At 39.1% G+C, this 18,117-nt stretch overlaps 1 long non-coding RNA gene across 3 annotated transcripts in view; it reads left to right on the top strand.

The window, feature by feature from the left end:
- The window catches only part of LOC121012498 (uncharacterized), a 153,992-nt gene that overhangs the window by 105,399 nt on the left and 30,476 nt on the right, over positions 1-18,117 (top strand). For all 3 annotated transcript variants that reach the window (XR_005782140.1, XR_005782142.1, XR_005782141.1), the window contains exon 2: positions 10,980-11,103. This is a non-coding gene — a long non-coding RNA (uncharacterized LOC121012498). The remainder of the gene's footprint in view (positions 1-10,979; positions 11,104-18,117) is intronic.

Raw genomic sequence — 18,117 nt, 5'->3', positions numbered from 1 at the left:
TGTTTCAAGCACTAGGTTTAAGGGTAATTTGTTATGTAGCAATAGTAACTGGAACAGAGGCATTGGAGGCTTTTGACTTAGACAGAGATATGATTGTACTTCTATTTGAAGGCTTTCAACTCAGAAAGTGATATGGTGGTACTTATGTTTTAAGAGGACCACTGTGACTATTCAGTAGAGATTGGGCTATATAGCAAAGCAAAATGGAAATGGGGAGACAAGTTAGGAGCCTGTTGTAGTTGCCCAGAAGAGAGATGATGGTAGCTTGGGTTAGGTAGTATTAGTACAAGAGAGAAGATATGGTGGGGTTATGGATATAACCTGAAGATGAGCCCACAGGCCTTGCAAATGGATCAGGCAAGAGGCACAAGAGAAAGAAACAAGTCACAGATAACTCTAGGGGATCTGGAATGAGCAACCAACAATGGTTGATAACAGGCATTTAAGTGAGTTTAGAAATGTTGAGAGACACTTAGATGTGCCTGCAGTTTAGGGTAAAAGTGGAACTGGAAAAATAAAACTGAGACATCCAAACGTTAATGATACTTAAAGCCATATCTTTGAATGACATAATTTAAGGAATAATTATAGTTAGATTAAAAAAAAGATGTCTTTAGACTGAGCCCTCAGATGCTTCCAACATGAAGAAGAGGAACAGACATCAAAGGAGATAACAGAGTAGGAGGAAAACCAGGAGATTGCAGTGTCCCAGAAGCCATGTGAAGAAAATGATTTACAGAGCCCCTGAGTCATGGAGTGATTCAGCTGCTGCTCATAGATTTGGTAAGTTAGACATGAGAATTGGCCATTGTATTTGACAACCTGGAAGTCATGGGTGATGTTGACAATAGTGATTTACTGGGTTGGCACAGATCAGTGCCTGAACAAGAGCAAGGAAGTAGAGATAAAAAAGAGTAACTTTTTGGGGGCAAAAAGAAAATGCTGGTGTAGTCGAAGAGAGACAGGGTGTTAAAGAAGCTTTCATTGATGTTGAAAGATGGTACAGCATGTTGCAGAATGTTTGTACATTGCTAAGAAAGTGGAAATGGGGAAATTCATGGTGCAGGAAAGGGACAAATACCTGGAAGAGCAAAATCCTTAGGTGGGCCAGTGGTGATTAGGTTAGGTATCCCTGGAGCCATGAGAAGAAAAACATCTTCCAGTAGGGGAGGCAGAGACCATAGGCTCTGAGCAGAAAGACTGTGAATTGGATATTGTAGAATATGGAAGTTCTCTTTGATTGTTTTTTGTTTGTTTGTTTGTTTAATTTTCTCAGAGAAATAAGAAATCACCTGCTGCTAGGATGGAGGGGCTGGGTGCTGGGCATGAGAGAACTGAAGGGTGTGAAATAGTTATCTCAAAAAAGAAGAACAAATTTACTAGAGAATTAGAGAATTCCTGGGCATCACTTAAGTAGTACTTGAGGTCAGTGGTCATGAATATCAGATGAGGTCACTATAAGGTGAGCAGGCTGTGGAGGTTTTCTCTATGTTCAAGATTTCTGAGGGTGGGTTCAGGGAATTTGAGCAGGTTTTTTCTTTTTAAGTGATTTCAACAGAGGAAGACAGAGATTAGAGTTGAGATAGGGTGGGTTGTATTATTGCTCCCGATTTTCACTTTATCCAATAAATAGAATTATACATCTACATTCCTTAATATGTGACTTACAGTGCATGCCACTAACCACTGTTTCATTGACCTTGGGTCTGACCATGTGACTTGCTTTAGCCAGTAGAATGAGAGCAGATGTCACAGGAGCAGAGACTTGAAACATGGTTTGCGTGATTTGGCTGGTCTGTTAAGTTTTTGCCAGCACAGAGAGGAAAGCCTGCTCTAGGCAACTTCCTGTCTCAGAATGAGGACATGTGGAGTGAAACTGAACCAAGCTTGTGTCTTAATGCAGAACTGCTCCAGCTGCCCTGCAGATGCATGATTCAGAAATCTGCATCTATGCACTCCTCTTATCAGCCATAGGGATTTTGCATCATTTGTAGGATTATTTCAGCAGTATTCTCATTAATACATGAGAATATGATCATGCATATGCTAGGATGAAGGTGTCATCATAATGATGAGTGGAGTCTAAGCCAGAAGAGGAGGAAAGGGAAGCTATGGAGGAGATAAAACAGTGATAAGGGGGAAGAGTAAACGGATCAGAAGTCACATTATAGAGGGAGTCAGGCTTTTAAAAAGAAAGGTAGAAAGATAGGGGGTAGTGGCAAGAGAATGGGATGTTTAAACTTGACATTTGGAGGAGGTGAAGTTAGCGGTAATGTCAAGGAAATGTCAAGGTCCAGAGATGGCCATGGTAATGTGTGGCTGAGGTAGGGAGAGGAAAGGGATGGCTTATGGCAGATAAGGATTTCTGGAAGGTCAGGGTGATTGGGTAAATAAGCTATGTGGCCACTGAAATGACCAAGAATGTTGATTGGGATCCTGTTGGAATTCTGTAAGTAAAGAGATTGTTAAACAATCTTTAATGAATGAGGAAATTTCTGATGGACCTGTAAATGGCAGCAACAAGGAGAGATAGCAGCTGGTGTAGCCTAATGGCAATAGATTCTAAGAAGATGGAGTTGCTTAGAGAGAAGAAAAGACCAATTATCTGGAAGCAGTGATAAGGAGTAAGTTTCTTCCAAATTTAGTAGTAAATGGAGTGAGAATCAAACAATTACAGCTAGTACTTGGGGTGGCTTCAGGGAGTCATATCCTTGGGGAAGACTGGTTCCAATTAGAGCCAAAGTAGTGAAGGGCTCATTTCAGAAAGAAGATAAGGATATTGGGGGTTCTGCTGAACATGCACCATATGAAGTTAAAGATGATGGAGAGGATGGGTTTGAGGAGTCAAGAAGGGGTTATGTTGGGTTAGATAAGAGGATAAACAAGGTTAGTTAAGCATGAGAGCTGCGGACATGTAGGATGACCTATATACGTTTGGTGACTAGAGGAAAAGAGGAAAGCAAGGCATGATGGGATTATTTCTGATGTCTTTCAGGGCTGTTCTCTGAAGCAGTTTTTAGTGGGGAATGAAGAGTGACTTGCCAGGCATGAAGGAGAACCTCTGGGGTCTCCTTAAATCCTTTCATATGTGTTATTGAAGCAGGGTGGAGGTGGACCTACCAGGACCTCTTGGCTTTCTTGCAACACATCTGAAATTATTCAAAATATGTCTGCACCAATCCTCACTTGAGTTCTGCCTCTCTCTTCTCTCTTCACTTATCTCTTCTGCCTCCTATTTCCACCTTGACTCTCACTTCCGCTACCTTTGAGAATTTACTTTTTTTTTTTTTTTACCCTGGTCAAAGAAATCTCCTCAGGACAGGATCTGAAGATCAGATATTATTAGTTGTTGTTGTTATTCTAGTATTAATTATGACAAATTATCAATCACTTATTAACATTTAGTGACCGTTTACTATACGTCAGACATTGTGCTTATTGCTCTACTTAAACCAAACCCATCTCATTTACTTCACAACTCTGTGAGATGGAAACGAGTATTGCTCTCATTTTGCAACAGAGGAAATTGAAGCTTTGAAGACTTAAATCACTCATCCAGGGTCACTCACGGGGCATGGGGCTGAATGATTATTCACATCTGGGATTTTGGGCTCTGAATCCTGAGTGATTCATTTGTCCAGCCTGTGACTGATTGCTCAGTGGAAGCCTGTGGGTAATTCTGAACAAGTTTGGGCATTAGAAGCAGTGGAAGGCTAACCCCTCCTGTCTACTGTCCTAGCATGCCATTGATCTTTTTCATACTAGATTTGTCTTTATGTGGCTCAACTTGTGGTGCCTTCACCTGCATAGGCACTTTTGTTTTTTGGACCAAATGGTCTACTTCCTCTTGGTCACAGCATTTGGAAAAATGCTTTGCACACAACAGATGCTTAAAACAATATATTGGTTGCATGAGTTAAGAATTACCCATGCATCTAGTTAAGTTCTCAAATTAGGCATATATTAAAACTAATTGGGAAGTTTTCAAAAAATGTCCCAATGCTCAAGTCATACCTGGATTAACGTCACTGGGGCTAGGGCCAGACGTCAGTATTTTCAAAACTCACCAGAAGATTTCATTAGGCCACCAAAGTTGTGATTACTGCTCTGAGAGAGGCAGGTCCTAATATTTGTTAGTTCTGCTTAAGATCTAATTATATTTCTGTGATACGGGATTTGGGATGCAGGAAGTAGCGAGTGCTCTAGAAGCATTGTTGTCAGAAGACCTGGAATGTCAATGATGGCCCTTTCCCCTCTCCACACTATTTCCTAGAGCAAAGCTGTCATGTAAATGGCTATTTATTCCATTTGGTTTTTCTGCTCTCTTCTCACTTGTGCTTTCTGCTTTCCTCCAGTTTCTGCATCTAGCTTTCACTTGATTTGCATCCAGTTCTGCCTCTGCTGAAATGAGCTTATCTGGCTGCTTAGTAGACACAGCAATCACTCCCAAGAATTGCATTTGAAAGCAGAATGAAATCTTCATAATTTGCACTATCCCAAGATGCATTCATCCTAATGGAGGTGACTGGGTCATTTAGGCTGAATTGGAGAAGCATTCTTGGCTTTGTGTTCTGAGTCCTTCTAAGCCACCTGGCAGTTAGTGACTCTCTTCAGGCAGTGCTAGCTGATATAATCTGACGTGAAGCCTTGAACAAAAAAGAACCGAAGCCAACCTTTGCCGTTAGTATTCTCAGGTGTTTGTCCAAGGGAAGCTGGAAAGGAGAATCTGTATTTATAACTTGTAAAAAGGGATCTTAAGCATGGGTAGTAGAAAAATACTCAACCAAATATCAGGAAATTTGTTTCTTTTTTACCTTGAGTTTTACTTAACTCTTTATGGGCCATTGAATTTTTGGGCTGTTTGTTAAACAGCAATAAATTGATAATGGCCTCTACAATTTCTTTTTTTTTTAAATATTTATTAATTTTTAATAAATAAAAGAGAGAGAGCACACATAAGTGGGAGAGGGACGGAGAGAAAGGGGGACAGAGGATCCAAAGTGGACTCTGCACTGACAGCAGAGAGCCTGATGTGGGGCTTGAACTCGTGACCCACAAGATCATGCCCTGGGTTCATGTCCAACGCTTAATTGACTTAGCCACCCAGGTTCCCTTCTCCAGTTTCATTTTTTTAAATGTGTATTTATTTTTGAGAGAGAGAGAAACAGAGTGTGAGCAGGGGATGGGCAGAGAGAGAGGGAGACACAGAATCCAAAGCAGGCTCCAACACTGAGTCTGAGGTGGGGCTCGAACTCACAAACTGTGAGATCATGATCTGAGCTGAAGTTGGTCACTTAACCCAGACTCAGCCACCCAGGTGCACCTCTACAATTTCATTAAAAAAATTTTTTTTAATGTTTCTTTATTTTTGTATTTTTGAGAGAGAGAGAGAGACAGAAACAGAGCACAAGCTGGGGAGGGGCTCAGGGAGGGGGAGACAGAATCTGAAGCAGGCTGCAGGCTCTGAGCTCTCAGCACAGAGCCCCATGTGGGGCTGGAACCCACAAACTGCAAGATCATGACCTGAGGTGAAGTCATACGCTTACCCAACTGAGCCACCCAGGTGCCCCTACAATTTCCTTTTTAAAGGAAGGATTGGTGGGTTGATTTTCTGGGCACTGTAGTTTTAACTGATGCTGTGCGCAATAATCGCCTGTGGATGTCAATCTAGCAGCTCTGTGTCCATTCCAGATCCACTGAATCAGGGTAGCCAGGCTGTAACTTCTGTGTTCTTATACATTTTACTAGTGGCTCTGATGTTCAGCTACGGTGAAAGAACTCCTTGAAAGTTTTTTGCTGACAGTTAATGCATCGGATTCTCCCATAGAAACCCTTTTAGGGTTGCAATTCACCATAAGAATTAAATGCCAAGATAAAGTCAGACTCATATTTGGCCATTCTAAGAATGAAAGCACTCAGACTCTATAGGGAAATTCTGAAAAAGCAAAATACAATCATCCCTGGGCCATGAGCTTGTCTACCAGTCTCTTCTTTCCTCTTGAATATCTCTGTATTGGCCAGAAATTATTTTCTTGTAAGAAACAGGCACTCTGAATCGTAAGGGAATTTATTACATAGACTGAAGGAAGTGTATCAGAATACATGACAGAAAACACAGCCAAGCTTTACCAGTCATGGACTCAGAAACAAATGGTATCAGGAAACAAGGCTGTTTTGGTTGCTTGTGTATACTTTCTCTTTCTCCTTGCTTGTCTCACCACAAGAATTCTCTGATTTTCCTATGAATATCCTTTATTCCCCTTTCTTCCTTTACATACACTGTACTGAATAGCTCCCTGAAAGGGGGGAGTCCTGGAATTTACCTGAGCAGTTGCACACAACTTAATGTCTTTGTGTCCTAATTACAAACTGCCAGTAGGAGGACTCAGGTCCGGTTTGAATCAGAGGTCCAAACTGGGTCGAACCACTCATGACAAGGAGGGAGGAGATGCTATGTTCTCTGGGATGGCCCTTTCTGGGGATGGGTATAGGATCACAAAAAAAGAAAAGTGTAAGGTGAGAGGAAAATGATTCCTGAATATAATAAGTGCCTTTACTAGGACAGTCTATCATATTTACATTGGCTCATCAGTCAGGTCAACCCGTATAAAAACACATCAACTAAATGTCTGAAATACTTAAATTTGTTTATGCCAAATCGCTGTTAAATACTATTGTATACATATGCTTTATAGTTTTCATTATAATTCAGGTTTTTGTAAAAGAGGGAAATACTATTTATGTCAAATGTGTAGGCAGTGCTTTTCAGTTGTCAGAGTACAAACTTAACACTTTGCTTTACTCATTTTTGACACAGACTTGAATTCCTACAGAGGACATAGGAATCATTTTTAAAATGACCAAAAAATACACACAAACTTTCAAAAATAATTTTACCAGCAATCTGGTTAATATGGTTCATTGTTTTATTCCCATGGGCAAGGCATATGTGCTCAAATTAAACAGAGGATTTGGCTGATAAATTTGGAAGGCAGAGAAATGATTGCTGTTTTCTACATTTACTTGGAATGCCTTTTTTAAAGGAATCCAGGTACACGGCACCACATAGTCATTTCATTTAAGGTCAAGAAATCTTGGGGCCCTGGGTGATTCAGTCCGTTAAGGGTCCAACTCTTGATTTCAGTTCAGGTCATGATCTCATGGTTTGTGAGGTCAAGCCCCTCATCGGGCCCTGGGCTGACAGCATGGAGCCAGCTTGTGATTGTCTCTCTCAACATAATATAAATAAATAAACAAAAACAATTTTTTAAATGATACAAAAATCTTGCATTCAAGATTAGGTTAAAAAAAAAAAAAGGTGCACCTGAGTGGCTCTTGTCTAACTCTTGATTTCAGATCAGGTCGTGATTTCAGGGCTATGAGATCGAGCCCCATGTCAGACTGAGCGTGGACCCTACTTAAGATTCTTTCTCTGCATCTCTTTCTCATCCCCTCCCTTACTGGCTCTCTCTCTCAAAAAAAAAATTAAGTAAAATGGAATGTGTTTTTCTTTTATAGTTTGGTAAATGTTTTAGGAAACCACATTGAACTTATACACATGACCTCTGATATAGTGGAGTTTTATAGTTTAATGAGGGATGACGTTAATCAATGAATGACACAGATAATTGTTAGTTAACTTGTTAAGGACAGTGATGGAAAATTACAAGAGACTCTGAGAGCATGAAACTAGGGCACTCATTGTGGTGCCAGGGGAGTGAGGAGGGTGAGGAAGAGATGTTTGAAAGGAGATCTAATGGATCTCTAAGAACTGAACTGGGCAAAGATTATCTGAGTTAGAGGGATCTACAGGTAAACAGGTCTTGTGATGTGCAGAAGTGCACCTTTGGAGAAAGTGATGGAATGCTGGTGAGGTTAGAGCCCTGAGTATACAGGGGAGCTATGTAGGGATGATGAGAGAGGCAAGCTCCTCATCCACATGGCCCAGAGCCTTACACCTCATATTCAGGATTTCTACCTTTATCCTGAGAGCAGTAGGAAACCAAGTGGAGTGGACTTAAGCAAATGAGTGGCAAGAGTAGGTTTTCTTTTTAAAAGGATTCTTCTGATTACTGTTTTGAGAATAGCCTAAGGAGCAATGGACAAGAAATACATGGACAGGACAGTTAGAAGGCTAAAGCCAAGAGATCAGAGTGACCTGAAATGACGGTAGGAATAAGAGAGAGAAAGTTGGAAAGATGTGGGAAATATTTCCAAGGTGGTATTGGCAGGTCTTGTTGATGGCTTGGATGAGGAGGCAGGGTAGATTGATTGCAGACATGACCCTGATTCTTCACCCTTCTTGCATCCACCCCCTGTGCCATGTAACTTTGTGGTGTCCTCTGCCTGTCTCTGGACTGACCATGTACCTGGCTTTGGTCAGTAGAATGAAGTAGAAGCACCAGTGCAGTGGTTCCAAGTCTGACTCATGAGGCCCTGTTCTTCCTATGTCTCTGTCATCTCCATGAGACAAGACCTGAGGTAGCTTCCTAGAATGCGACGGATACAGGCAGCCCAGTTGAGTATGATCTAGGCCAATGGACAGCCAGTGGGTACAGCAAAGTGAGCAAGCCCAGCCAACAGACAGCCCTCTGAGAAGATACCCAGCTGACCCCTGACATGTGAGCAATAAACACTGATGTATTATGCCACCAAGGTTTTGTGATTTTTTTGTTTACATGACATTATTGTGGTAATAGATAACTGAAATAGGAGCAAGGGAGAAAAATATGTGGAGCACAGTCATCCATACACATTACTATGATAGCAGAGTTTAATATATTATCACAATGCAGCATTTGAGACAATAGGAAATAGGATAAATACATTTTTATGTGAGGAAATTTCTAACCTGAAATCTTCCTAACACATGGTAAATAATTAGTCAATATTTTTCAAAAGTTAGATCGATAAAAGTGTCGGTTCTTAGTGGTGAATGATACTAAAAAAAGAACATTCCAAAAGCATAGTTTTGATTTTTTGCTTACTTTTCATAGTCTGTCATATGCTTGTTGTCAAAACTTTTTTTATGTGTTCAATCAACCATGAGTCTAAAAAGGAAGGTAGAAAATCATATAGCATGGCAGTGCAGAAGAAAAAAAAGTAAATTAAGCTGGCCAACTCCTATGGTTACAGTGTTTCCTGTTTCCTTGCATTTTTTTTGTTGGTTTCGACCCTATTTTTGCACTGGCTCACCAGAGGGTCATGGAGAGAAAGACACAATTTATGGCAGGCACAAAGAAGTTCCCAGCAGCCACACTGTTAGTTCAAAGTTGCATCTCTTCAAAGAGGATGAAAGAAGAAATTGAACAAAAAGTCCATTCCTGGGGTTTGACTGTGGAAGGGAAGCAGTTATGGACCAGGCTGCTTAAATGTAGCCCCGACCTCTGTTTATTGACAGACATAGAATTCCCACACTTAATTGTGGCTACTAAGGTGAGAACTTACAGTAAGCTTTCCTTTCATATGAGAGAGGAAATTCAGATATTTGGAGGAATAAAATTGTCTCCTTTTCTTATCTATTTGAATTGTGATTGCTTGGTATTATTTTTGGATGCTCACAAGTGGTTTTGAAGTGCTAGTGTGTATAAGAATCATTAGGTAAGTTGTAGAACCATAGATCCCTGGAGATTCTGATTCAGCAGGTCTGGGCTTGGGCCTAAGAACCTGCATTACCAGCAGGCATTCAAGTGATGCCGATGCTACTGGTCTGTGTACCACATTTGAGTGGCAAGACCTTAGAGACTGGAGTACCTGTATTCACAGTTCCAAAGACAGAATCATAAAAGTATACTTGTAGGCAAATTATTTTCATCTTCTATTATTTTTTGTCATGTCTTAAAGTGGTCTTAAATAACTGGTCCTACTTTCTAATGAGTGCCCAAAAAAGCATGAGGGCAGGTCAACAATGGAAAAAGATTGGGAAAAAGGCACAGTTCTTCCTAATAATTTATTTGCAAATAACACAAATTGGTAATAAGCTGCTATTGCTTTTTCCTCCTTCCCTGAATCCTATGCCTTCCAGGATTCCACAAAGTCAATCAAGCTGAGAAATAAAAAAAAAAATCCGAGTTTTAAATGAAAGGATATGAGGAGTTTTGTTATATCCTGTTTATACCTGCCGAGTGTTGTTTGGAGGAGGCAGCTTAATGCTACGACATAAAAAGAAAAGCCACAGGTGGAAAGAGTCAAAGCCTCCTCCACAATGAAGTCACCTTTTCCATTTGTTGGCGATCAGAATGTGAAGAAGGCAGAGTCTTTTGCTGCCCGCCTCGCTGCAGCGTTGGCTTGTTGAGCATTATTGGGACTGTTCAGTTTTTTCCAGTTTCTCACATGTCACTGACATAGTCTGAATGTGTGACAAGGAGTGCAAGTGGATGGGAAAGGTGGTTTCTGGTTCCTGCTCTTTTTTCTTAATTCTTCCTAATTTTCTTCATAGTATAAAATGAGGATATGTATCTCACATAAAATACAGAAAAGTATAAGAAAAGAATGTTTGGATCCTTTCCCAAGAAAAAAAACACAGTTAATACTTAAATTCATTTATTTCTTCTATCTTAGGTCTGTATATATAAATATGCAAATTTGAGACCACATTTTACAGTTTCAGTCATTGTCTTCTTTTTAATAATATCCTGGGCATTTTCACATATTATTAAAATACTCTCCAAAAAAGTAAGATTTTTGATGCTGAGAATTTTTCATCTTTATCATTCATGATATTTTACTGAACTAATTTCCTATTGCTGGTTTAAATATTAAAAGCAACATTTTTCTTTATATATACGTCTGTGTATGTGTGTGTATCTATGTATTACACACACACACACACATATGTATTCATCATACATTTCTGAGCTTGTGGGAAAATAAGAACTTTTTCTAAGGTCAGAAGCCAAAGAAAAACTCAAATCTGAAGAATATGGAAGTGCTAGAAACAAAGTTTCCATGCGGATATTTTCACTTCCCTCCTTGCCTAGAGCCACTTACAAGACAGATGGAGGACAAAGCCACTTAGAAGATACTCGGAGGACAACCCTACCAAGTGAGAGAGCAGAGCCAAGCCCCAGGAAACAGACTGGACCCATAGAGGAAACCCTGCAGGTATTTGCTGAACCCGGCCTTTGCTGTGACTACCAAGGAGTGAAAGAAAAACAAGTATATATATAGATCTATAGATACACCTATATCTATAGATCTATATATATCTATATATCTATGTATCTATATATCTATATCTATATCTATATCTATATCTATATCTATATCTGCCACCTTCAAGTGCAGAGCCTGTGGGGATCTTCTACTTTGACGTACCTGTACCTGTACCTGTAATACTCTGTTTCTTTATTTGGATGCTGACTTCATAGATATGCTTAGTTTGCAAAAATATACTGAGCCCTCTACTTATGATACAAACACATTTGCGTGCATATATATTATACTACATTAAAAAGTGAGGGAAAAAAGTCACATTAGCTGTGTGACTTCCCCCCAAACTCATTAGGTGAACATTTGTTCTAATTTGTGCCAGAGTGGTAGAGCTCCACATCCCTGGCAGAAGAAAAGCATATTTGCTTTGGGGAAATGTAACTCATATCCAGAGTTGTCACAAAGTTCCAAATGTTAATAAATGCAAGAGGGAATGAGCCACCATAGGAGATAGGCAGCAGAAACAACACACTTGAGAATCATGCCTATAATGTGTGATGGATATATTCAAAGCAATAAAGATATGTTGAAAGTGTGACTAAGAAATAGGACATCGAGGTGCCTGGGTGGCTCAGTCAGTTAAGTGTCTGACTTTGACTCAGGTCGTGATCTCATGGCTTGTGAGTTCGAGACCTGCGTTGACTCTGTGCTCACAGCTCAGAGCCTAGAGCCTGCTTCATATTCTGTTCCATTCTCTCTGCCAACCCTGCCCCCCACCTGTGCTCTCTCTCTCAAATATAAACATAAAAAAATTAAAAAAGAAAAGAAATAGAGAACATCAGTATTGCCTTTACCAGTAAAAAGATTGGAGGGCAATTCTAGAGAAGTAAAATAAATTTTCAATTAGAAAATCAACAGCTTTTTAAATAATATATAATTTAAAAATATCTACTAGAAACAAAAACAGTGGAAACAAGTGAAATTAATTTAAACAACATATTTTATATAACTCCGTAAAAGTGTAGTACTATTTCAACATGCAATCAATACGATTATTAATGAGATAATTTTCATCTTTTGTATACAGGTCTTTGAAATCCAGAGTGCATTTTATGCTAAAAGCACATATCAATTTGAAGTACCTACTTTTAGACACTTCTATCTACACACATACACACATAAACACACATTGGAATTTATATTTTTCTACTATATGTAGATGGGCATTGATCCAAGTTGGAATATAAGAAGAAAAACCCTTGCTTTAGGTAGTCCTGTAGTGTTAATTTAATTGAACAGATGTGTGTGATTTACTGAACTATTTCTCTCCTGAGAGATACTTAGTTTTCTCTCTTGCTTTTTCTCATATCAAAAAGGCTACAAGGAATCTCCTTTATAAAATCTATGTGGACTTGTGTATTTTCAAGGCATAAAGCTTCAGATATGGATTTTCTGTCCAATGGATGGTTTTAACAGCAGATTAGATACAACTGAAGAGCTACTTAGTGAACTGGAAATGGGAGCTGAAGAAATTACCCAGAAAGCAATACAGACAGACAAGGGAATGGAAAATACGAAGAAAGCGTTTAAGAACGTGAAGGCTGTAGTTAATATGTCTAACCTGGGGAAAAGAAATAAGGGAAGTAGGAGTGTTCTTAAAAGATAATGCTTAAGTTGTCTCTAGAATTGATCAGACATCAGTCCCCAGATTGAAGATTTCCAATGAATCCCAAGAAAAATGAACAAAAAGAAACTCATCTAGACACATGTGAACTTGTAGTACTTGTAGTAAACTGAAGATAGATGGTCTTACAAATCAGTTATTTAAAAAAAGACAAAATTAATTTACAAAAGAATAACGATTAGACCGACAGCTGGCTTCTCACATCAACAATGGAAGGCAGGAGTCAGGGAATAAGATCTATAAAACGCTGAGAGAAAATACCTGTCAATCTATAAATGTATAACTTGAGAAAGAGCAAGTGTGAAACCAAGGCATTTTTAGATAAAAACAGAGTCTGTAAGCACAAAGAGAGCACATCAGGAATTTATTCAGGTAGAAAGAAAATGATCCCATAAGGTATCTCTGAAATAAAACATTGATTACATGTAAAGATAATAATATCTAATTTAAGTTGAAAAGGTTAAAGGTTGAGGTTAAAAACGTCAAGATAGACCTAAATTCTGGATAACCAAAACTAATTTGAAAGGACAAGTGCTTGGAGCTAAGTGTTTTAATTTTTTTAAATGTTTTTATTATTTATTTTTGTGAGAGAAAGAGAGAGAGATACAGTGTGTGAACGGGGAAAGGGGCAGAGAAAGAGGAAGACACAGAATCTGAAGCAGGCTCCAGGCTCTGAGCTGTCAGCACAGAGCCTGATGCAGTGCTTGAAGCAATGAACTGTGAGATCGTGACCTGAGCTGAAGTTGGATGCTTAACCAACTGAGTCACCCAGGTGCCCCAAAGGAGCTAAGTATTTTAAAATGCGTCTCTTATTTGGGAAAAGAGTTAAGCTATTTATTAATTTTAAACATCTTAAGGGAAAAATTCATGTTAAAATTTCCAGTGAATCCCTAAAAATATAGAAATTGAATGTAGAACTTCTAAATTAGTAGATGTTTAGAAAATTGGAATAGGGAAAATAAACCTCAGATCAAGTGATGTGCAGAAAGGGTAAACAAACACATCAACAAAAAGTAGAATGAGTGGGTAGAAAATAACCTGCGGAAAGTAAAAACCAATCTATCAGCACTCACAATCAATACGGTAAAGAACTAAATCCCCCCTAAAATTCAAAGCTATTTTTCCTTCTCAATAAAAAAAGGTGAATGTCTTTTGAAAGAGGTCACAAAAATTTGAAAAGTAGAAGTGTAGAATAAATACATGTGAAATACTAATTAAAAGAAAGTTGGTAGGGATATAATATAAGCAAATTTGAGTTAAATAAAAGGCATTACAAGAAGAGGAAGAGGATCATTTACATATGGACAAAAGTTTTTATTTACCGGAATAAATTTACCAGAAAGTAAAACCTTAATGGGTCTTGCAAAATAGACCTCAAATAAATAACTACAAATTTATAAAGCTACATTGGAAGAAGCTAAAAAATCCATCAGCATATTGAGAGATTTCCACATGCCTAAGTGATTAATAGATTAGTCAAGCAAAAATAAGGCTATGGAAGTTTTGAACAACATAATTAAGTTTGTTGTAACAGATGTGTTTAAAATATTGTTCCTGGCAACACATAGAAAATTTATAAAAATAAACGCTACATTAGGCTAGAAGGAAAGTCTTAACTTTTAAAGATTTATAATCACATGTACCACATACTCTTAACTTCGACATAATTAAGTTAGAAATTAATAACAAAGTGACAAGAAAAAGAAAGGAATGTGGAGTGAAAGGTACAGGTTAATTTCTCAGACTGGTGTAGCAGAGAAGGAACTGGCCTCTTTCAAACTTCACGGAATCTGGCTATGGTTGGGCATTTAAGGGGTCCACCGAAGGCCTGGACTGCAGACTTCGGACCATGCTAGGAGAAGGGCAGCTGTTGACTCTGAGCTGACAGGAAAGGGCGGGGCAAAGACTCTTCCACATCTTATTTTTGTTGTGTTGGAATCTGAACATATGAGGAGAAAGACTGGTGCTTCCTCAGTGGTAATTCCCCAAATTCCTCAAACCAAGATGTGGGAGTTTCTCTCCCAGAATGGACTTCTGGTCATGTCAGTTTGCTAAGTGCGACCTCAGAAAGCAATGGGAACACGGGGAGACTCACCCACCTAGACTGATCCCACTTCTGTAAGGTTCCCCTAATGTAAACTCCTTCACCAGGTGTGACTTCTGCCCAGCTAGGTGAGTTGCCCTTGTTTACACTTCGTGGAACAAAGGGACTCTCAGACATCAATGGAGGGAGAGGAAATTGGCAAAGCCACTTTGGAAAATAAGCTGGCATTGCTAATCCAATTGTATGTGCCCAGCACCCGTGTCCAGGAAATTCCATAGCAGAGAAAGTTGCACACAGGTACAGTGGCGGCTCCTTGCTCTGACATTTTATGAGGCAGTGGGGGTGGCAGCATGTGACAAGATACCATTTTCTGCATGTAGAAGTGCAGCCCTCATGGGCAAACAGAGATGCGGGAAGACCTTTTTATTGCTCTTCAGATTGGGCCACAGAGAACCAACTTTAGGGAAGGAAATTCACAAAATGCCAGCTTCATAGAGTCTGTGTAAATAATCAGGCAACAGTTTTCCCTGTTGACATTATGGTTTCCAACACTTTTGAGAGATGGAAAGAAAAAAATTAAAGATGTACCACTACAACGCATTAACTTTCTAGAATAAGCACTGTGGCCTTTTGGCACTATGACAACAAATAACTTGCTGATCAGCATGACTTTTCAATTTTCAATTATTTGCTTTGCTGTTGTGGCTAAAGAATTTAAACTTTGCATCTTTTTTTTTAAATTTCAATTTATTTTTCCCAAAATTATCCTTTGAGGTTATGGTTTACATATAATGAAGTGGATGTAGGCATAATACTTCAGACAGTTTTGTAAGGATTCCTTTAAAAATTCCTCAGAGAGATAAGTTGCATACACCAGCATTCTAACAAACAAAAAAAGACATGCACATACACATATTTAACTAGGCATCAAAGTTGGAAGACCAGTAAATCTTTGTGTTTCCACTTCACAGGTAAATTAGAATTTTATTTTGTTAAACTGGATGTCTTTTAAATTTGTTTGTTTATTTGGCATAATGCTGTCATAAAACGTATCCTAGCCTTGATCTGAAACTTTCTTTTCCTTTACAGCATTTCCCTTTGAGCTACGTACCATATGGAGAAGTAGAAAAACACAGCTTTAGTGATTATTTACATTCTTGTGGACTAGGATCCCTTCAGGGATCTCATAAAACCCACACAATACTTTTTAGGCCCAAAGAGGTCAGTAGAACACACTCACTTACATATCAGATATTCATCATTTGGGGCACATTCATCTTTACCTTCTTTTAAATCTTATTGCACCTGGGGGTACCTGGGTGGCTCAGTCAGCTAAGTGTCTGATTTCAGCTCAGGTCAGGATCTCTCAGTTCATGGGTTCAGGCCCTGTGTTGGGCTCTGTGCTAACAGCTGAGAACCTATAGCCTGCTTCAGATTCTGTGTCTCTTTCTCTCTCTTCCCCTTCCCCACTCACACTCTGTCTCCCTCTCTCTCAAAAATGAATAAACATTAAAAAAATTAAAAATAAATCTTATGTTGCACCTGTTATGCACCTATTATGTTGGTAGCATTATGGCTATTTACCAGCATCCCCTTTTCCATTGTGCAGGACTATTACACCATCCCTCTCCCTTGAAGTTGGCATTGCCATGTGATTTGCTTTAGCCAACATAATGTGGGTGAAGCCATATGTGTCATTTCTAGATAGAAGCATTTAATTGTTAGGTTAAGGAGCCTGGAATGTTGACTTGACATCTGTAGGTGTAGGAAAACTGCCCTTGAGAATTATCTGTACCCAGAGGTATACTTTTTGAAAGCAAGAAATAAGCTTTTGTCATGTTAAGTTGTTGAGATTTGAGGGATCTTTTTGTTGCAGTTCAACTGAGCATTTCCTGACTAACAGAATATATCATCTGGTGTACTTGCAGAAGAAACTTAAAAAAAAAAAAAAATTATTTATTTATTTATTTTTTTTTTTAACGTTTATTTTTTTTTTGAGACAGAGAGAGAGCATGAACGGGGGAGGGTCAGAGAGAGGGAGACACAGAATCTGAAACAGGCTCCAGGCTCTGAGCTGTCAGCACAGAGCCCAACATGGGGCTCGAACTCAAAGACCGCGAGATCATGACCTGAGCCGAAGTCGGACACTTAACCGACTAAGCCACCCAGGCGCTCCTAAAATCTTTATTTATTTTTGAGAGAGAGAGAGACAGAGCATGAGCAGGGGAGGAACAGAGAGAGACACACACACAGAATCCCAATCAGGCTCCAGGCTCTGAGCCATCAGCACAGAGCCCAACGCAGGGCTCAAACTCAGAAACCATGAGATCATGACCTAAACCGAAGTCAGACGCTCAACTGACTGAACCACCCAGATGCCCTGAAACATTTCTACTTATAAAACTTTAATTAAAATTTTTTAAATGTTTATTTATTTATTTATTTTTTAAAGTTTATTTTTATTTATCTTAAGAGAGATAGACTGCAAGCAGAGGAGGGGCAGAGAGAGAAGGAGAGAGAAAATCCCAACCAGGCTCTGCACTGTCAGTGCAGAGCCCCACACGAAATGTGAGATCATGGCCTGAGCCAAAATCAAGAGCTTAACAGACTGAGCCACTCACTTGCCCCTAATGTTTATTTATTTTTGAGAGAGGGACAGAGACAGTGCAAGCAGGGGAGGGGCAGAGAGAGAGAGGGAAACAGAATCCAAACCAGGATCCAGGCTCTGAGCTATTAGCACAGAGCCTGAGGCGTGGCTCAAACTCAAGAACCCCGAGATCATGACCTGAGCCGGAGTTGGAGGCTTAACCAACTGAGCCATCCAGATGTCTCTATCCAGATGTCAATATATTTTGGTTGTCAAAATAAAAATAAAATCCTCTACTGGTAGCCTATTATTCTTCCAGTAATTCAGTCTTAAAATCTGAGAATTATCTGTGATTCCTCAATCCTGATCTTCACATTTAATGATTTATTAAATACTTTTGATGTCAAAATGAAAGTGGAAAATCTGGAAAACAAGCACCTGTGATTCAAATTCTTATTCTTTAAGTTGCTAACAAATATTTTGGGGCAAGAGGTTTGACATCTGTGTCTCCTTCTATATTTTTCACATGAAAGTTGGGCTATGATATCTTAAAATTATTAATTTAATATTCTATGACATGTTGGAATGTTCTCAAACTAGATTGTGTGTGTGTGTGTGTGTGTGTGTGTGTGTGTGTGTGTGTGTGTGTGT

Source organism: Herpailurus yagouaroundi, unplaced genomic scaffold, assembly GCF_014898765.1.
Source record: "Herpailurus yagouaroundi ecotype Mexico unplaced genomic scaffold, PumYag 196, whole genome shotgun sequence".
NCBI classification, from domain to species: Eukaryota; Metazoa; Chordata; class Mammalia; order Carnivora; family Felidae; genus Herpailurus; species Herpailurus yagouaroundi.
This window is presented reverse-complemented; position numbering and strand designations above follow the sequence as displayed.